Source organism: Mustela nivalis (genome assembly GCF_964662115.1).
Source record: "Mustela nivalis genome assembly, chromosome: 9".
In the NCBI taxonomy this organism is placed as follows: Eukaryota; Metazoa; Chordata; class Mammalia; order Carnivora; family Mustelidae; genus Mustela; species Mustela nivalis.
Window position 1 is genome coordinate 30730706 of NC_139028.1, and position 16944 is coordinate 30747649.

A 16944-nucleotide genomic window follows, 5' to 3' on the forward strand; every position below is an offset into this window, starting at 1 on the left:
AACAGTGTCCTTCAGCAGTCTTAAGTGAATGACTAATGATCACATTAGAAATACAATTCAAACTATTGTAAATTGAATGCTTGCTGATTCTGTTACATTCTTACAGGTGGGTGAGCTAAGGAATTAATCAGTTTTGTGTTTTCTGTTGACCTGGGTGTCTAACAGACTCCCATCTACACTGACTGGTCCTCAAGCTTCATACCAGAGCAATCAATCACTCCCAAAGCCAACTCACTGGAACAATTTGGCTCTGAAGCCCACACACCCTGGGAACTCCCCAGCTAAGAGGAGGGACTATGGAGATTTAGAACTGCTGATTGGGAGCTGTGAGTCATGGATGATTGCCAGCAAGCTTGCACAAGTCATGTAAGCTCTTGAATTTTGTAATTACTATTTATAATACTGGGGCAAGAGCTCAACGTTTATGGTAGACATTCATTCTATGGATATAAAAATAAAGAATAATTTGAGTTCTTTAGACATTGAGGATTAAAATTTAGGACAGCCAATCTTCCCTGAACCATAAATAGAAAGGAAAAAGCTGTTTAACCTAATATTTTGTTTTCATACTTATGTAGCCAAAAATCTACAGTGTAAATCTAGTGTAAAATATAGTGTCTGCTGATTACTAGTCATTTGGTCCTGGAAAATGACAAAACACTACTGCCTTAGTTTTCCCAGTTGCTGTCCAACATGCTTCATAAAGATAAGAGGGAGATCCACCGAAGTGCTGTGTCTGGAAATCTTTTATAAACATAGAACACCCTGTGCATTTATTCTTAGAATTATGTGTGCAAAATTTGGAGTAAAAGACACATGAAACTTAGTGTGATTAAAACTCAAGAATCTGACCTGTACCCCTGGGGATAAAAATATATGTTTATAAAAAATAAAAAATTAAATAAATAAATAAAAATAAAAAATTAAAAAAAAAACTCAAGAATCTACAAATTTTTTTTTATCTTTGTAAGACAATTGTATAAGATCTGTAATACAGCATTTCAATCTGTTTTTAGGAATTAAGAACAAGTATATATTTGTTTCATTACCCAAATTCATTCTTCACAATACCAAGTGCCCCTGTAACACAAAGTATTGAGTAGCAGTGAAAAGAATACAACTATACACAGTGAAGGGTCATGCTTTCCAGAAGAAAGCCAATGGCCCAATTCAGCACCAAGTCTGAAATATCGTGTTTCCCCTTCTCAGTACCAAGTCTCATAATCTGTCTGTTTATCTGTGCATGCTTGATATTGAAAATAAAAGTATATTTGAGGAGAAAGAAATCTTACTGGTCCTTCTTGGAAGCAAAGTTCTTTTTGTTTCTTCAATGTATTTTTGTTTGTTTGTTTGTTTGTTTGTTTTGGACAGGGTAAATTGCATATTTGAACCATATGTGATTTCAAATGGATTATGTTAGTTTTGATTATGCCAGAGTTCATCAAGGCCTCCAAAAATCAGAGGATGTGTCTGGTCACCTTAACATTGGGAGACCAGGATGCCTTTGTGCATGGTAGGGTTCCAGAACAAAATGAAGCAACTTCTTTTCTCCATGGTATCTTCCACCCCATCCATAATCATCTGTCTTCATCCCAAGAGCTAGTTCTGGCTTACCCTGTGGTAGCTGAATCTGAGGATTTTCAAGGGCTGGGGAAGAGAGGAGACTACTGGCATAAAAACAGGATGATAGAGTGGAATGGCATAGTAGTGCTTGAGAAAACATGACTGCTTAGTCCACTTTATTTTTTTTAAAGATTTAATTTATTTATTTGACAGAGAGAGACATCACAAATAGGCAGAGAGGCAGGCAGAGAGAGAGGAGGAAGCAGGCTCCCTGCAGAGCAGAGAGCCCGATGCGGGGCTCCATCCCAGGACCCTGAGATCACGACCCGAGCCAAAGGCAGAGGCTTAACCCACTGAGCCATCCAGGCGCCCAGCCCACTTTTTATATTAGCAAACATTTTACTATTTATCTTCCTTATCTATTAAGTGGAAATTTGAACTAGATGATTTCTAAGATCTTTTCTATGTCTGACATTGAAAGAATCTATGAAACCCTTGAATTAGGCCACCTTGATTAACTACAGTCATTTGGCCCATAGGAAGACAAATGAATGTGAAATTCTTAAATCCATGAAAGTTTGGCACAAAGGAAATATAAGCAGAAGAAGAGAGGCATATACCATTTTAAGGCAATAGTGAATTTGGCAGAAACTTGGCTCTGGCAAGTGACCAATCAAATTAGCAACATTTACTCCTTAAAGGCAGGCATTTTAGTAGTGGATATAAGAAAACCACCTTGGAAGGGGAGGTGAACCATGAGAGACTATGGACTCTGAAAAACAATCTGAGGATTTTGAAGGGGTGGGGGGTGGGAGTTTGGGGTACTAGGTGGTGGGTATTATAAAGGGCACGAATTGCATGGAGCACTGGGTGTGGTGAAAAATAATGAATACTGTTATGCTGAAAATAAAAAATAAATTAAAAAAAAAAAAAAAAAAAAAAGAAAACCACCTATCAGTTAGGGTCCTCCAGAGAAGCAAAACCAAAACATACACACACAGAGAAAGAAACACACACGCACACACACATTTATTTACTTAGTTTAAGGAATTGGATCATCTCAAAACTGGGGAGCCTGGCAAGACTAAACTTCATAGGTCAGGCTAATAGCCTAGAACATCAGGTAGAATTTGATGCTGTGAACTTGAAGCAGAATTAATTCCTTCTCTGAGAAACCTAAGCTTTTGTACTTGAGGCTCTCAGTTGATTGGATGAGACCCACCCACGTTACCAAGGTTAATCTTGACTACAGGCTGACTGAATGGACATTAACCATATCTACAAAACTTCGTCTCAGCCACATCTAGATTGGTGTTCGATTAAATGCTGGTTATTTGGTCTAGCCAAGTTAACACATGTGACTAACCATTACAACTAGTATAAGGAAATGGGTGTTAGGTTAAACAATATTTCTTTTTCAATAAAACTGCATTAGGGATTCAACAAAATGAAGTTGACCTCCAAATTTGGCAGAATTAAAAAACAAATTTCATATTCCTGCCTATCAGCATAGATGTTCCTTTCTTTTTTATTGTTGTTTTTTTGTGTGTAGAGGGGGTTACAAATTGTTTTAATTGCTACCGATTAAAAAAAAAAAAAAAGGTTGTATGAAATCTAATCCACCTTAGAAATATAAATGGCCTTTCCAGTACATAACATTTCAAATATCAAAGTATATGGTAAATGTACAAATAAGAAGCAGGTAACATGCTTCCCACATACAGGACAGAATTGCACTTTATGAATGACCTTGGCAAGTGATGCACACTACAGTGCATACGTGGCCCATTCCACTAACTTGAGCAATTCAAATGCACCTCAAGTAATTTAATAATGTAGTCCCTACATACCCAGGTCAAATAAAAGATATCTAGGCAAAATAATTTCCTTTACTCAAACTTTTTCTTTTTAAATTAAAACTTTCATCTCCTTCACACCTTCCTCCTTCTCTTCCCCTTAACTCCCACCCCTGAAAGAAAGTTTCAAAATGCACATGAGCGCTATAAATAAAAATGCTACCTCTGAAGCATTAGATGATGCTTTTTTTTCTTCATGTTTTTTTTTCTTTTGTAAGGCTTCTGAATCAAGACCAGATATTGAAATTCTGCTGCTGTACACCATTACTCCCCACAAGAAAATCCTGTCATTTCTGCTCTGAGGAATGAAATTTCATTCATTCATTCATTTCATTCTGAGGAATGAAAAAACAAAACCAGTCCTAATCCCTTAACCTATAACTATACAGTGGTAGTTGCTCAATGTTGATGAATTCAGCTGTCCAAAAAATACACTCAGATAGCCTCACTCCACTTTAGGAAATAACAAATTACCAGGAAGCAATTTAGTACATAGATTGGCTTAAAAGAACAAAACAAAAAATGTTGTCTTATAAAAAAAAATAACATTGCTAAGCTTAGTGACACCACATTGATATGATTAATAACATCTTAACATACCCAGAATTCTGTCTTCCACAATAAAATCAAGCATAGTGAAGTGTTACCAAAGTGACTTTGCTACTAGAAGCAGGTTAGGGAATGAACCCAGTTTTTGTAGAAACTCAGAGCTTCTATTTAGATTGCAATAAACCATACATATTTTAAACACGACATTGTGGGGACCCACCTCCCAGGAGTGAAGTAGTGATGTCACTATTCTTTAGTCCAACATTGCTACCAAGTGAGTAAAATTCCCTTCCTCAGCATTAGAAAGCATCCTTATCACCAAGGCATATGGGTCTGGAATTACAATTCATATTCCTAGTGGTTGGTACAGTGTAGGGTGGGAAAAGGAAGAGTAGAAGGACTTTTTTTTTTTAAATCCAAGAATCAAGAAGCCTTGGAAGAAACAGTTCAGAGCAACTTTGATTGGTTTTCTTAAGACTCCAAAAAGAACTCACTCACTAGTTGGGAATAAAGTTAGCACTGAATTTGGGTATATTTTCACTAAGCTTTGAGGAATGTGTCCTCATCTCTAGACACTGAAATGTACAGGATTGTTTAAGACATGCTGCTCAAAAAGTCAGCAGATAGTTCCTTACCATTTTAAAGGTTTCTGCAAAGGGATCTTCCATAATCCTGTCCTCCCTCCCTGCCTCTGTGTATCAAAGTTAGAGCCTTAAAATAAATTTTACATTTCATGGAATATTTTAGAGTAAATCTGATTGGTGACTTTTTGGAACAGGATGGATTTGTTATGCCAAAGACACAACTTGGGTCTCGGTAAACACTCGTGCTTTTACTTGATGTATAACTTTTATTTATTTTTTAAAGATTTTATTTATTTATTTGTCAGAGAGAGAGAGAGAAGCAAGAGAACACAATCAGGGGGAGTGGCAGGCAGAGGGAGGAGTAAATTCCCTGCTGAGCAAGGAGCCCAAAGCAGAACTCGATCCAAGGACCCTGGGATCATGACAAATACTGGGATCAGGGAAGACACTTAACCGATTGAGCCACCCTGGCATCCCTTGATGTGTAACTTTTAATAAGTCATTTAACCTCTATGACCCTCAATGTATTCATCTATAAAATCAAACAATAATATATACTCTGTTTATTATGAAGGGCTGTTACGAAGCTTGATCAGTTTATATGTATAAAAATTATCATCTCTCGCTGGGTTGCACTGATGTCCTAATTCTGGTTTCCTGTCCACTTCTGCAGATGAATCATAAATTCTGCTTTCATGATATGGTCAAAGAATAATTGCTCTGGGCAGGGCAGTAGAAAACATCTGGCCCTCAGAACTTTGTTCGTTAACAGAAGCAGCCAGTTTCTCGGAACAATACATGCTCGTCAGAGAAAAGAGAAGAGTCATCCTGCGTTCAAAACACTCTGCGACATGGCCTCCATTCACCTTTCCTGCCCTAATTCTTGTTTCTCACCTCTTCTCAGTGTGAGTGCTGTGGACTCCACTTGCGCCATCATACTCCATATCCTCACCTCCATGCCTTTATTATGCCCGTGGTAAATAAGATGTGTCTTTGCACCTGCATGTTCATATTTTCTCCATACTCTTGAGCATCACATGGTAGAATTCACATGGTAATTTTGGGCCATTGACCTGGAATGTAATATCATTCATCTTTTTCCCTCTTTTATATTGTCTCCTTGAGGAAAGAAATAATGTGCTATGGTTGGCTGTGGTTTCATTTTCGGGTTTTTTTTTTTTCACAACAAAAAGAATGGTGCCATGCTGAGTCTCAATGATTAATAAGTGCTTTCCTTAAAAAAAATAAATGAATGAACAAACGAATGAATGTTATTTCTACAGATCATATAAATACAGAACCTGCTATCTGGCCTCCATCTTTTAGGAGTGTAGATATGGAGAGAGATATTTCTTTCTCTGTCCCAGAAGCTTATTGAGGAAGCATGTGGTTCTGAAGAACCAACAGTGCTGGGAGGTTCTAGGGAGAGCAACTTTATCCCAAATGAAGACTTTAGAGGATTATTTCTCAGGCCTTAGTAAGAAACCCCTCAAGTTTTGCGTTCTCTTTGATTATAAACAAGAAGTCATTCCCTTAATACTTGAAAATTCTTCAGATTATAAGTAGGTCATGGGAAGTCATGCAAAGGCTATTCAGTGCAGGAATCTGACTCTGGATGTTTCCCTGAGAAACCCCCCTGAGCTCAAGGAGGTGCTCATCGCAGATTTTTTTCAAATAGCTACAAAGAAACCCTAAGTCAGGAGACTTAACCTCTCGTATGCTCATGTAAACCCTTAGCTGCAAGTGGAATTCAGAGTATTTCTACTTTAGGATTCAACACACACACTTAAGAGGAAAGAGGGAATTGGCTTAGCCTAGAAGATGATGCCACAGGGGGATCTGAGTGCAGAAAGGAGTTTCTACCCTCTCCAACACTTAACATTCATAAGGAAAACCACAGCAAAAAGTCACAAATCACATGATTCTCTCTTTCCCTTGTAGATGTCAAAGGCGCTATCATTTTCTTGGTTGTCCAAATTTGAAGACTTGGAATCTTCTGTTTTACATTCATTTTTACCTCCCTTATCTCTTGTTAGTTCACCAAGCCATCACAATGACTTTTCCTTTGTAAATGCCTATTGAATTGTCACCTCCTCGCCTCTCTATTCTTCTGGGTACCAAGCTATGGATTATCTAGACACAGAACATTACAATTCATTCTTAGTAAGTTTTTTTTTCCCCCTTCATGACATTCCCCTTAATATCCACACTCCAGAGAATCTTCATATTGATATTTCTAAAGCATCTCTCTCATCATACTTCTTCATATTCAAAATTCTTCAGTGTTCCATTAACCTTATTAGTGATTCTTAAACATTTCCTTCCAAGTATCTCAAATAATGGGTACAGCAAACCCTTAGCCCAGTTGCATCCCATACATCTTTGAATTCTCTCATTTTAGATTTAAAATGCATGTTAGCTTTGCAGTGTATACCATTACTCATTTTTGTCTGCTTTTAGATACAAAAAAATTGGATTCCTTATGAGATAAATCACCTATCTTTCCCCTCAAAATAATTTTTGAGTGAAACTGATGCTAAAGGAAATGCATTATATTTCTATCACAATGTCACTTTGACCACTTCCACTGCCTTCTTTCTGCTAAGTGTGCTCGCAGGAAGGAGCAAGTTCTGACACCGCGGGTAGGGCTACACAGCCACCCAACTCAGAGCCAACTGACACCTCCCTCCACCTCTTCTACCCCTTCTTTCAATGTGCGTCCACTCTGGCTAAAGCCATGCTCTTCCTTTCCCTTCAACAGGCCCCAATATATGACTGCACTTTGTTCTTATGCTCAGTGTGTGACATCGATCTCCCTATCAAACTCTCATCCCCTTCTGCCTCTTCCCTGAGCAGGCTCTGAGCTTCCTTCCACAGTATTTCCTCCTGTATGTTGTACAACAGGAGTTTCCCTTTCTTTCACTTGGGCTTCCGCATCTGGTCACTGTGGCTACTGCGGAGAACCCCCATTCTCAGGTGATACCTACTGACACCTCCACGGTGGCTTGAAAGAATTCTGGTTTGTGCTTGGTTGCTCCTTCTGAATTCTCCTCAGCACAACTGAGAACTAGCAGTGGCTACTGTCCAGATTTTACTGAAAACCCAGAGATCACTCATCACCACTTAGGTGTCTCATAACTGCTCCCAGAAATAGTTCTTCTCAGAGCCAGTTCTCACCTCGGATTTCTTACCACTTCTGCCTGTTTTCTACCTGGGCTTCAGACATCAGGTGTTGCTCAACCACAAGAACACATATTTCTAAAGAACAGAAAAAAATTTTCAGACATAGAGCCATTTCATGAAGATTTAGAAAAACATAAATCAAACAATCAGCAACGCATTTTGATCCTGTCGCTACAAGTAAAAAATTGAGTCAAGAGTCATAATTGGCTAGCAAAGTAAAAATACTCACAATGACACATTAAAAAAATCAACTACACTAGAATTTATCAGTACAAAATGCATTGAATACTGGCAAAAATTCCATATAATAACATTTCTTGTAAATCAAACATCAGTCAAACACCAGTCAAAAACTTAATCTTATCACTAAAAAGGAGGAAAAAGAAACTTTATAGAAATAATTGCATACAGACCCAAAATAAGTAAAGTTTTACAATGCTGAAGGACCAAATTATCTTCACAAATTTAGATCTGAAGGTTTTGCACAGGAAATTTTGGACTTTGTAAAAATTATTGCCACAAAAGATAGCTCACAGTTGCATATGAATAAAATGTGTACCTTTTACATTCCAAAATTACATTTTAGGTTCATAAAGTAATTCTTAAATTAATTAAAAATTAAGAAATTCTGGAAATTAAGTTAAGACATGACTGAGTGAAAATGTAACCCACAGAGTGTGAGAAAATATTTATAATAAGCACATTTTTTTAAAAGATTCACATTTAATATATATAAAGAACTACAACAAACCAATAAAAAGACAAATTACCTAATAGAAAAATGAGCAAAAGTCTTGAGTAGACATTTCACAAGATATCAAAATCACCAGTAATCATGTCAAAAAGTTATTCAACTTTATTAATCATTGGTAAATACTAATTGAAACCAGAATGAGAAACCAGAATTGGTAAATACTAATTGAAACCAAAACACACAGGCCACAATAACTACAATAACAAACATAAAAATGCCAAGTTTGACAAGGAGGTAAAGCAATTAAGAACACTCATATACTCTTCCACCAGGAGTATGTTAGTACAACCACGTTGGAAAATTATGCAGTTGTACCTACCAAAACTAAACATATACATAGCCCACTTATCAGCAATATCACTTTTGGCTATATACCCAAGAAAAATGTAAACATATGGTCACCACAAGACATGTATGAGGATTTTCACAGTAGCATTGTCCATAATAGCCAAACCCGGAAATTATCCAGATGCCCACCAATACTAGGGTGGATCAATAAACCAAGGCATGTTTTATACCATGGAATACTTTGTAACAATGAGAATTAATGATCTATGACTTCATGTATGAATGTCATAAACATAATATTGAGCAAAAGATGCCTTACCTTAGCACGTATTTGTGATTCCTCATACAAGGTCAAAATGAGAGCAAAGTTCATCTGTTAGAAGTCATAATATAAATTATCCAAGGGGATATGGGTATTTACTGGGAAAGAACATAAGGAAGGGCTTCTGGGTTGCTGGAAATACTCTGTTCCTTGGCCTAGGTGCTGAATGCACAGATACGATTGGTAAATAATTACCAAGCTGTATATTTAGGATATGTTTATTTCTTTTTTTGCACATTATAGTTTCAATAAAGAATGTTCACAAATATTAAAATAAATTTAATCCAGAAAAATGTACAGCCCTTTACTTAGGTATAAAAGTTAATTGCAGACTAGAGCAATGTTGGCTTGATGACAACACATGGGAAAGTTCTATGGGATTTAATTGACCACATTCTCAATCCAGGTCAAGAGTGGGATGTGGGTGCCAAGTTACTAAAATAATTTTATTTTAATACCAGAATTAAATGTATTCAAAGTATGAAAGGTTCTCAGAGACCTTTCCACTTTACATTGGGGGAATCAAAACCCCGAGAGACCTTAGCTCAATCAAGTTAAGATGAATGTTAAGAAGAGATAGAACTGAATATCATGGTTTCTGACTCTTTTGCTTAGAGCACATTCCTTTAGATCTGTGTTTCCCAGACCTCACTGAACATAACAATTACCTGGAAATTTCAGGGAAAAAAAATCCAAAGTTCCAGATCATTCTGATATAACCAATAGAGGACCACTGTTCTGATCTATTCCAAATTGCTGTACCAGAATAGGAAATCTGATGTTTTTTTCTTTATTCACTCCTTCATTCACTGTGATTATCTAATCAGATTTAGTTTCTATTTCATGTAGAACAGTTACACCATATCAAATTTGTAGTCAGAGCATACAAACCCCCTCTGAATGATTAGTATTTTAAACTATATTCTAAACAAACCAAAAACACACAAAATTTCTAAATTTTCTATTTTCAAAAATGAGACAAAGTTCACTGTGGGCCAGAAAAGAACTAAAATGTGTAGTAGTAAGGCCACCTCTTATGGGATCTTGGTGTTCAAGGCCACTCAAGCAGTGAATGAGACAAAACCCGATTTCACTGGCAGATGCCTCGGTGTAGCTGTGGTCCATGCCCAGACACACAGATGACACAAAGATGTGTCACTGGAGCTTTGGTCAGCTGGCCCAGTAACTGCTTCCTGCTGTTGTCACAAGGCAAAATGGGAGAGAGATGAAAGACCCTGTTATGTCCTGCTGGGAGCTGAAAGGAGCTGGACGGGTCAAAAAGGGGAAATAAGTACAGAGAGGGAGAGACAGAGCAGAAGCATTTCCTGCACAAAGATGAGCTTGCAAATAAAAATTCCAGAGTACATGAAGACAGTCTCTTGGAAAAGACAGCTAACAAAATAAACCATTTCAGATGGGAATTCACATTAGAAAATAAGGAAAGAAATGGAAAAATGGAAAATGATATTAACATCTTTAGGATTATTTTTTTTTTAAGGATAGGGAGGAAATTTTTCATGAAATAAAAACAGTATTGTAAGAGTGCCTGGGTGGCTCTGTAGGTTATGTCCAACTCTTGATCTCAGCTCATGTGTTGATCTCAGGGCTGTGGGTTCAAGCCCCAGCATGAAACCTACTTAAAAGCAAACAGACAGTACTATAAAACAAAACAAAAATAGGTGATGTAAAAACCAACCAATTCAAAATCTTAAAATTGAAAAATGCAGTCATTAAAATAAAATTTCAATAGAGGGAATAAAAGCTAAATTGGACATGGAATGAAGATAGAATTAGTGAACTAAAAGAAAGGATTATTTGAGAAATGACAGTAGAGTTGCTGATTATGCATATAGGTGGTATATATTACATATGTAAGATATATAATATGTATTATACAGAAATCATTGATAGAGAGCCTTAGTTCATATTATAAATAAATTAAAACTTAAATGTAAAAATGTGCTGTGGAGCTACTGGGAGAAAAATAAGTATATATCTTTAAGATTTCAGAGTTGTAAAAGATTTATTGAACCAGACATACAAAGTCAAAACAATAAAGGAAAAGCCTGGAAAATCTGGCCACTTTGCACTTAAAACTTCTGCATGACTGAAGATATGTAAACAAAAGTAGAAGTTCTCTGAAAAGAGATATGGTCAGCATATTTAATTCTATACCCAAGATATAAAGAGAAATGAAAATCAATAAGGAAAAATATCAAAGAACCCAATAGAAAAATGGGCAAAGTATTTTCATGTGCCATTTATAGAAAATAAAAACTGAATTTGCAAAATACATATGAAAACATACTCAACTATGCAAGTAATCAGGGAAATTCAAAAAGTGAAATGCGATTTGAAATTTACCAGTCTAGGAAAAATAGCAATGTCTGGCCAAGCACGTGGGGAAGTAGGACTTCTTATTTAATACTGTTTCCAGTGTAACTTAGTAGAGCCATCATGAAGAGCAATGAACATACTCCCAAACTTACATATTCTAAGACCTAGCATCCTAGCTAAGAGTGTATATGTATGTGCACATGTGTGTTTGCCCTAGAAAACTGGGGCGCATGGGTAGCTCAGTGGGTTAAGCCTCTGCCTTCGGCTCAGGTTCTGATCCCAGCATCCTGGGATCGAGCCCTATATCAGGCTCCCTGCTCAACAGGGAGCCTGCTTCCCCCTCTTCCACTCCCCCTGCTTGTCTTCCCTCTCTCTCTGTGTCTCTCCCTGTCAAATAAATAAATAAAATCTTAAAAAACAAAACAAAACAAAACTGTGCACACTTACAAAGAGAAATGTATAATGATATGCAAGGGTATCCAATAAAACATTGTTGTAGTGAAAATATGTGAGTGATTCAAATGTCAACAGCAGTGGAGAGAGAAAGGGAGAGAGAGGGATGATGCATTGATAGCAGTATATCAATATAATATACTTCAGTTAAAAAGGAATAGCTTACTAGGAATAATATAATATTGAGTGAAAAAGCATGTTAGAAAACGTGACATATACTGTATTTAATTTAAATAATGCTACAAAGGAATTATAGAGCTTATTAATATATACATGATATTATTACATATATAGATAACATAATGAATTAAATGCATATCAGATTCTTCCTACTGGCTAGCTCTGGAAAGGAAGGAAATGACATTAAGGAGGAGATCACAGAGACTTCAACTTTAACTGTGGGTTCTTTTGCCTTTAGACAAGTCTGGAGAAAATATGGAAGAATATGAACAGTTATTCCATTTTCGTGATGGATAAATGGGTATTTATTAACATTTATTCTCTTTCAATTAAGAAAAAATGCCTAAATTCAAGAGGCTTAGTGAGTGCTATGGGTTTTTCTGACCTGGAAAATTTAAGAGGGACTTGAAGAGACAACATATATACAAGCAGAATAGCCAACATAGTGAGGGCATCCCAAATGCATCTTACAGGAACAAGTAACAGAACACAGGAGAGCAGAGAATGAGGCCAATACAAATTCCTTCAAATTCTGAAACAGCTGCCCCTGGCTCGCATTCTTCTGCTTTAGGTGTTCTCATTGAAATGCACAAACGGAAGTTACAGAGGTGCAGAGTAAGTTCCAGTTTAGGCAGGAATTTCTAATAATTACAACTTTTGAAAAATTATTTGGCAGTCTCAGGAGGCAGTATGATTCTATTGCCAGAGTGGATCAAGTCTAGCATGGATAAAACCTTTACGAATATGGCTTTGAGAACTTACCAGTACGCACCACAGTTGAAGCTTATTTATGGTGGTGATGGCAATAGTGATGACACCAATGAGGTTTTTTTTTTTTTTATTTTTAAAGATTTTCTTTATTTATTTGACAGAGAGCAGGGAGCAGCAGGCAGAGGGAGGGGGAGAAGCAGCCTTCCCACTAAGCAGGAAGACCTACGTGGGATTCCATCCCAGGACCCTCGGATCATGACCGGAGCCGAAGACAGATGCCTAACTGACTGAGCCACCCAGAGAGATAATACCTCATTTAACTCAAATAACCTTAGAGGTGAATACTATTTCATTGTCTCCATTTTACCAAAGAAGGTTAATATCATTAGATCGGTAAGGATTTGAATCCAGAGTATTCTGAGTCCTGAACACTTCATTAAGTTTCTTGTTATTACTTGAATACCAAGGTTCATGTAATCAAAGAAATGGATTTCTAGTTGTGGAATTTAAGACACACTAAGAATAGCTGATATGAAGATGTTTGGGGCTTGTCAAAGTTGCTGAAGGCAAATCACTTACAAGAGCAATTTAAATAGTACTGTTTGGTCTCCTGAAGTCTAGTGTTAATACTATTAATACAAGTAACCCTACAGCTTAATATGAAGCTGTGAGAAAAAAACTGAGAAAATGATGGTAAAGTATTGAAAAAGAAAAAATAAGTGCAAAGCCTGGCTTTTAAGACTCCCAGTGCGTGTGTCTGTATGTGTGTGTGTGTGTGTGTGTGTGTATGTTTTACCAACCAATGACTCAATGACCATACACGGTCCAAATTTTCAAAGTGCCCCCCATTCTAGTCCTGTCATATGCTCATTTCTTATCACTTGCACAATCTGTTACATATTCTCCTAGCTTCAACCAACCCTTCCCACACAGCTAACTGCCAGGCATTCACTTTATCTATATCTGAAGAAGAGAGAATTAGATGAGTCAAATATGCCAGAGTTTTAATGTGTGGTGTGAAAGATGTGTGGGTGTTTGCAAAGCTGAGTTTTACTAACTCCCCCAGGCTGGGGAACCTTTTGGGGATGACATGCAATTTGTTCACTTAGTCTTAATGTCTCTGTTGGTTAAGAGGGACACTTCCCCAAAGACACTGTGTCAAAGCAGAGAAGATGAATTGCCAGGGAATTAAGCTCAGACCAGAAAGTATCTGTCATTGGATTCTCTTGGCTAGGCCAATTCCTCAAAAAGAACATGGGGGATTAAATGGGTTCTGGCTCAGTGTTTGGGGCCAAGGGTCATACCCACAACTAAATTCGAAGTGTTTGGGGGGAAAGAGATAAAACAGTGGGAAGAGAGGAATGAGAGGACGCTGACATGTATGCCGTCTTGTCTCAGCCACATTGAATGGGGGGCCCATCATTAGTTTTCTGGGAGAGTCTGAGGGAGGACAAGATGGCGAGCAAAAGCAACTCTCTCGAGCTCTCCTGATGTGTTTGACCTTCCTCCAGACAGGAAGTTCCATTTAGCACTGTTCTTCTTGCCTTCCCTCCTTCTCTCTCTCATATCCATCAGGATCAAGATACTGAGAATGTCACAGACACTTAAACTGACTTCTCTAATGAAGCCTGCCCGGAACAAGTACAGATACCTAAGTGTAGGAGAGGTATCAGATCCCAAGGCTTTGGTCTCAAGGATATCTCCAGATATCCATCCAAAGAAGCCACTTGACCAAAATCCAGAGAGGCAGCAATGAAGAATGTTTAGGGAAATCTGCACATTCGTGTTGCTTTTGTCCACTATCAAGCTCTCCCCTGTAATGCTTTGAAAATGCCAGTCAACAGAAATTTCTGCGGAGCAGAGAAAGTAACCAAGGCAGAGGGCTGGAGGAAATTTTTTCTATTTTATGAGCAGGAGAGACTGAGAAAAGATTCCTGGAGCTGAAATTTCTGAACCTGTAAAGGGCTCTTCTCAAATTTATGAAAACTAGAAAATTGTGAGTAAAAAGTTCAATTGAATTTTTGCTCCCAGATCTTGGGTACAACTCATCTCAGAAGTTAGTGCCCAGGGACGCCTGGGTGGCTCAGTTGGTTAAGCAGCTGCCTTCGGCTCAGTTCATGATCCCAGCGTCCTGGTATCGAGTCCCACATCGGGTTCCTTGCTCCGCAGGAAGCCTGCCTCTCCCTCTGACTCTGCCTGCCACTCTGCCTATGCTCTCTCTCTCTCTCTCTCTCTCTCTCTGACAAATAAATAAATAAAATATTAAAAAAAAAAAAAAAGAAGTTAGTGCCCAATAGGTTCCACTTGAAACCAGCAGCAAGGTATTTGCATGCAGAAGGAAAGTTCTGAGGCTGAGTGCATACTTGTGGTTACCTGGAAAGAATGTAGCAAAAGCAGTGTAAAGTCCCATTAGAGTAGTTCTGATAATACACAATTCATGGTGCACTAAGACGGTACACTTGAACTGGGTGGGAAGGAGACTCCTGAGGCCAGGGGCAGCATCTGCAGACACTTGCAGGCACCTGTATGTTTGACTTGATTTTGTCCGGTGTAAGACTGGAAAAGTAGTACCTACGCCGTCATCTCAGTAAGGTGATTGATTGTGAGACTCCAATAAGGTAATTGTCTCAGTTGGCTTGGGCCACTATCACAAAATACCAGAGAGAAAGTGGCTTACACTACAGACATTTCTTTCTCACAGTTCTGGGGGCTGGAAATGCAAGACTAAGGTGTCTGGTAAGAGCTGTCTTCCTGGCTTGCAGGAACAGAGCTGTCTTCTTGCTGTATCTTAAAGGGAGACAGAGACAGAGGGAGGAAGTGAGAGATAGGAAAGGAAAGAGAGAGAAGGAGAGAGAGAGAGAGAGAACACTGCTCTCTTCTTCTCATAAGGGCACCAATCCCATCATGGGGGTTCCACCCTCATGACCCCATCTAAAACCTAACTACTTCCCAAGGGCCCCTCTCAAATACCATGCCACTGAGGATTAGGGCTTATACATGAATTTTGGACATACAAACATTCATATCGTGGCAGCAATAAAATGAAAGAGTTTTATAAATAAAATAGAACTCTATAAATGCATTATATTATCATTATCATCACTATTAATGTAGGCTTCATATAACTCGTTAGAGCCTATCATGATATCCTGTCTTTTTCTCTTAAGGATCATGGGGTTGGGGGGCCTGGGTGTCTTAGTCAGTTGAGCATGTGGTTCTTGGTTTCAGCTGAGGTCATGAACTCAGGGTGATGAGATCGAGCCCCGCATCGGGCTCCATGCTCAGTGCAGTCTCTTTAAGATTCTCTCCCTCTCTCTCCTCCTCTTCACCTCTGCCCACCCATGCTCACCCTCTCTCTCTAAGAAATAAATAAATAAATAAACTCTTTTAAAATGTAAAAAAAAAAGGATCACGGGGTTATAAAGACACTTACAAATATGCCCTGTGACCTCTGGTCCACCTCTCCTCTAGGTATGAAGAAGTGAGCTTAGGTCATGTCCAAGGTCATGGAGTAATTATTAAGGCAGGCTGGCTCAGTGGATAAGAGCTTGGGAAAAAAGATAAACCCAGCAGTGAATTTTATTTTTACTATATTAATAAGCAGTGTCCTTGGACAAGTTATGGGATCTTTCTAAGGCTCACTTTCCTCATTTGTAAAAGAAGATGATGCTAATAATACCAACTTTACTGTAGTGATGAAGTTAATATCAGATAATGTATGTTGCATGCACACATTATTCCATATTAATGCAGAGTAAGGGCTTGATAAATATTGTTAGTATCAAATGCTTCTGAATCCTAAATGCTTCTATTATGTCTGTTATTGTTAGCATTATTACTAATCACAGAGTTAGAATAAGCACCCAAGTCCCCTGACATCCGGTGTTCTTCACAAAAAGAAAGCATTCAGATCTAGCAAAGCCAATTAGGGGCAAGAACAATTTCTCTCTTAATGATAAATTTATTAGATTATCCAGCTGTTTGCTGTATCTAAACAGTAAAGCTGAGTACAAGCGAAGACCAGTTCTTGGAAATAGTCATCAGAGGACCAGTGAGTAGAATAGGACCCAGGTTATAAAGCTCAGCTGGTTTTAGTGGACCTTTGCTTCGAAGGTACCTGTTTGTCCTGAAAGCCAAAAAATATATAAAGTCTAATTGGAGCAC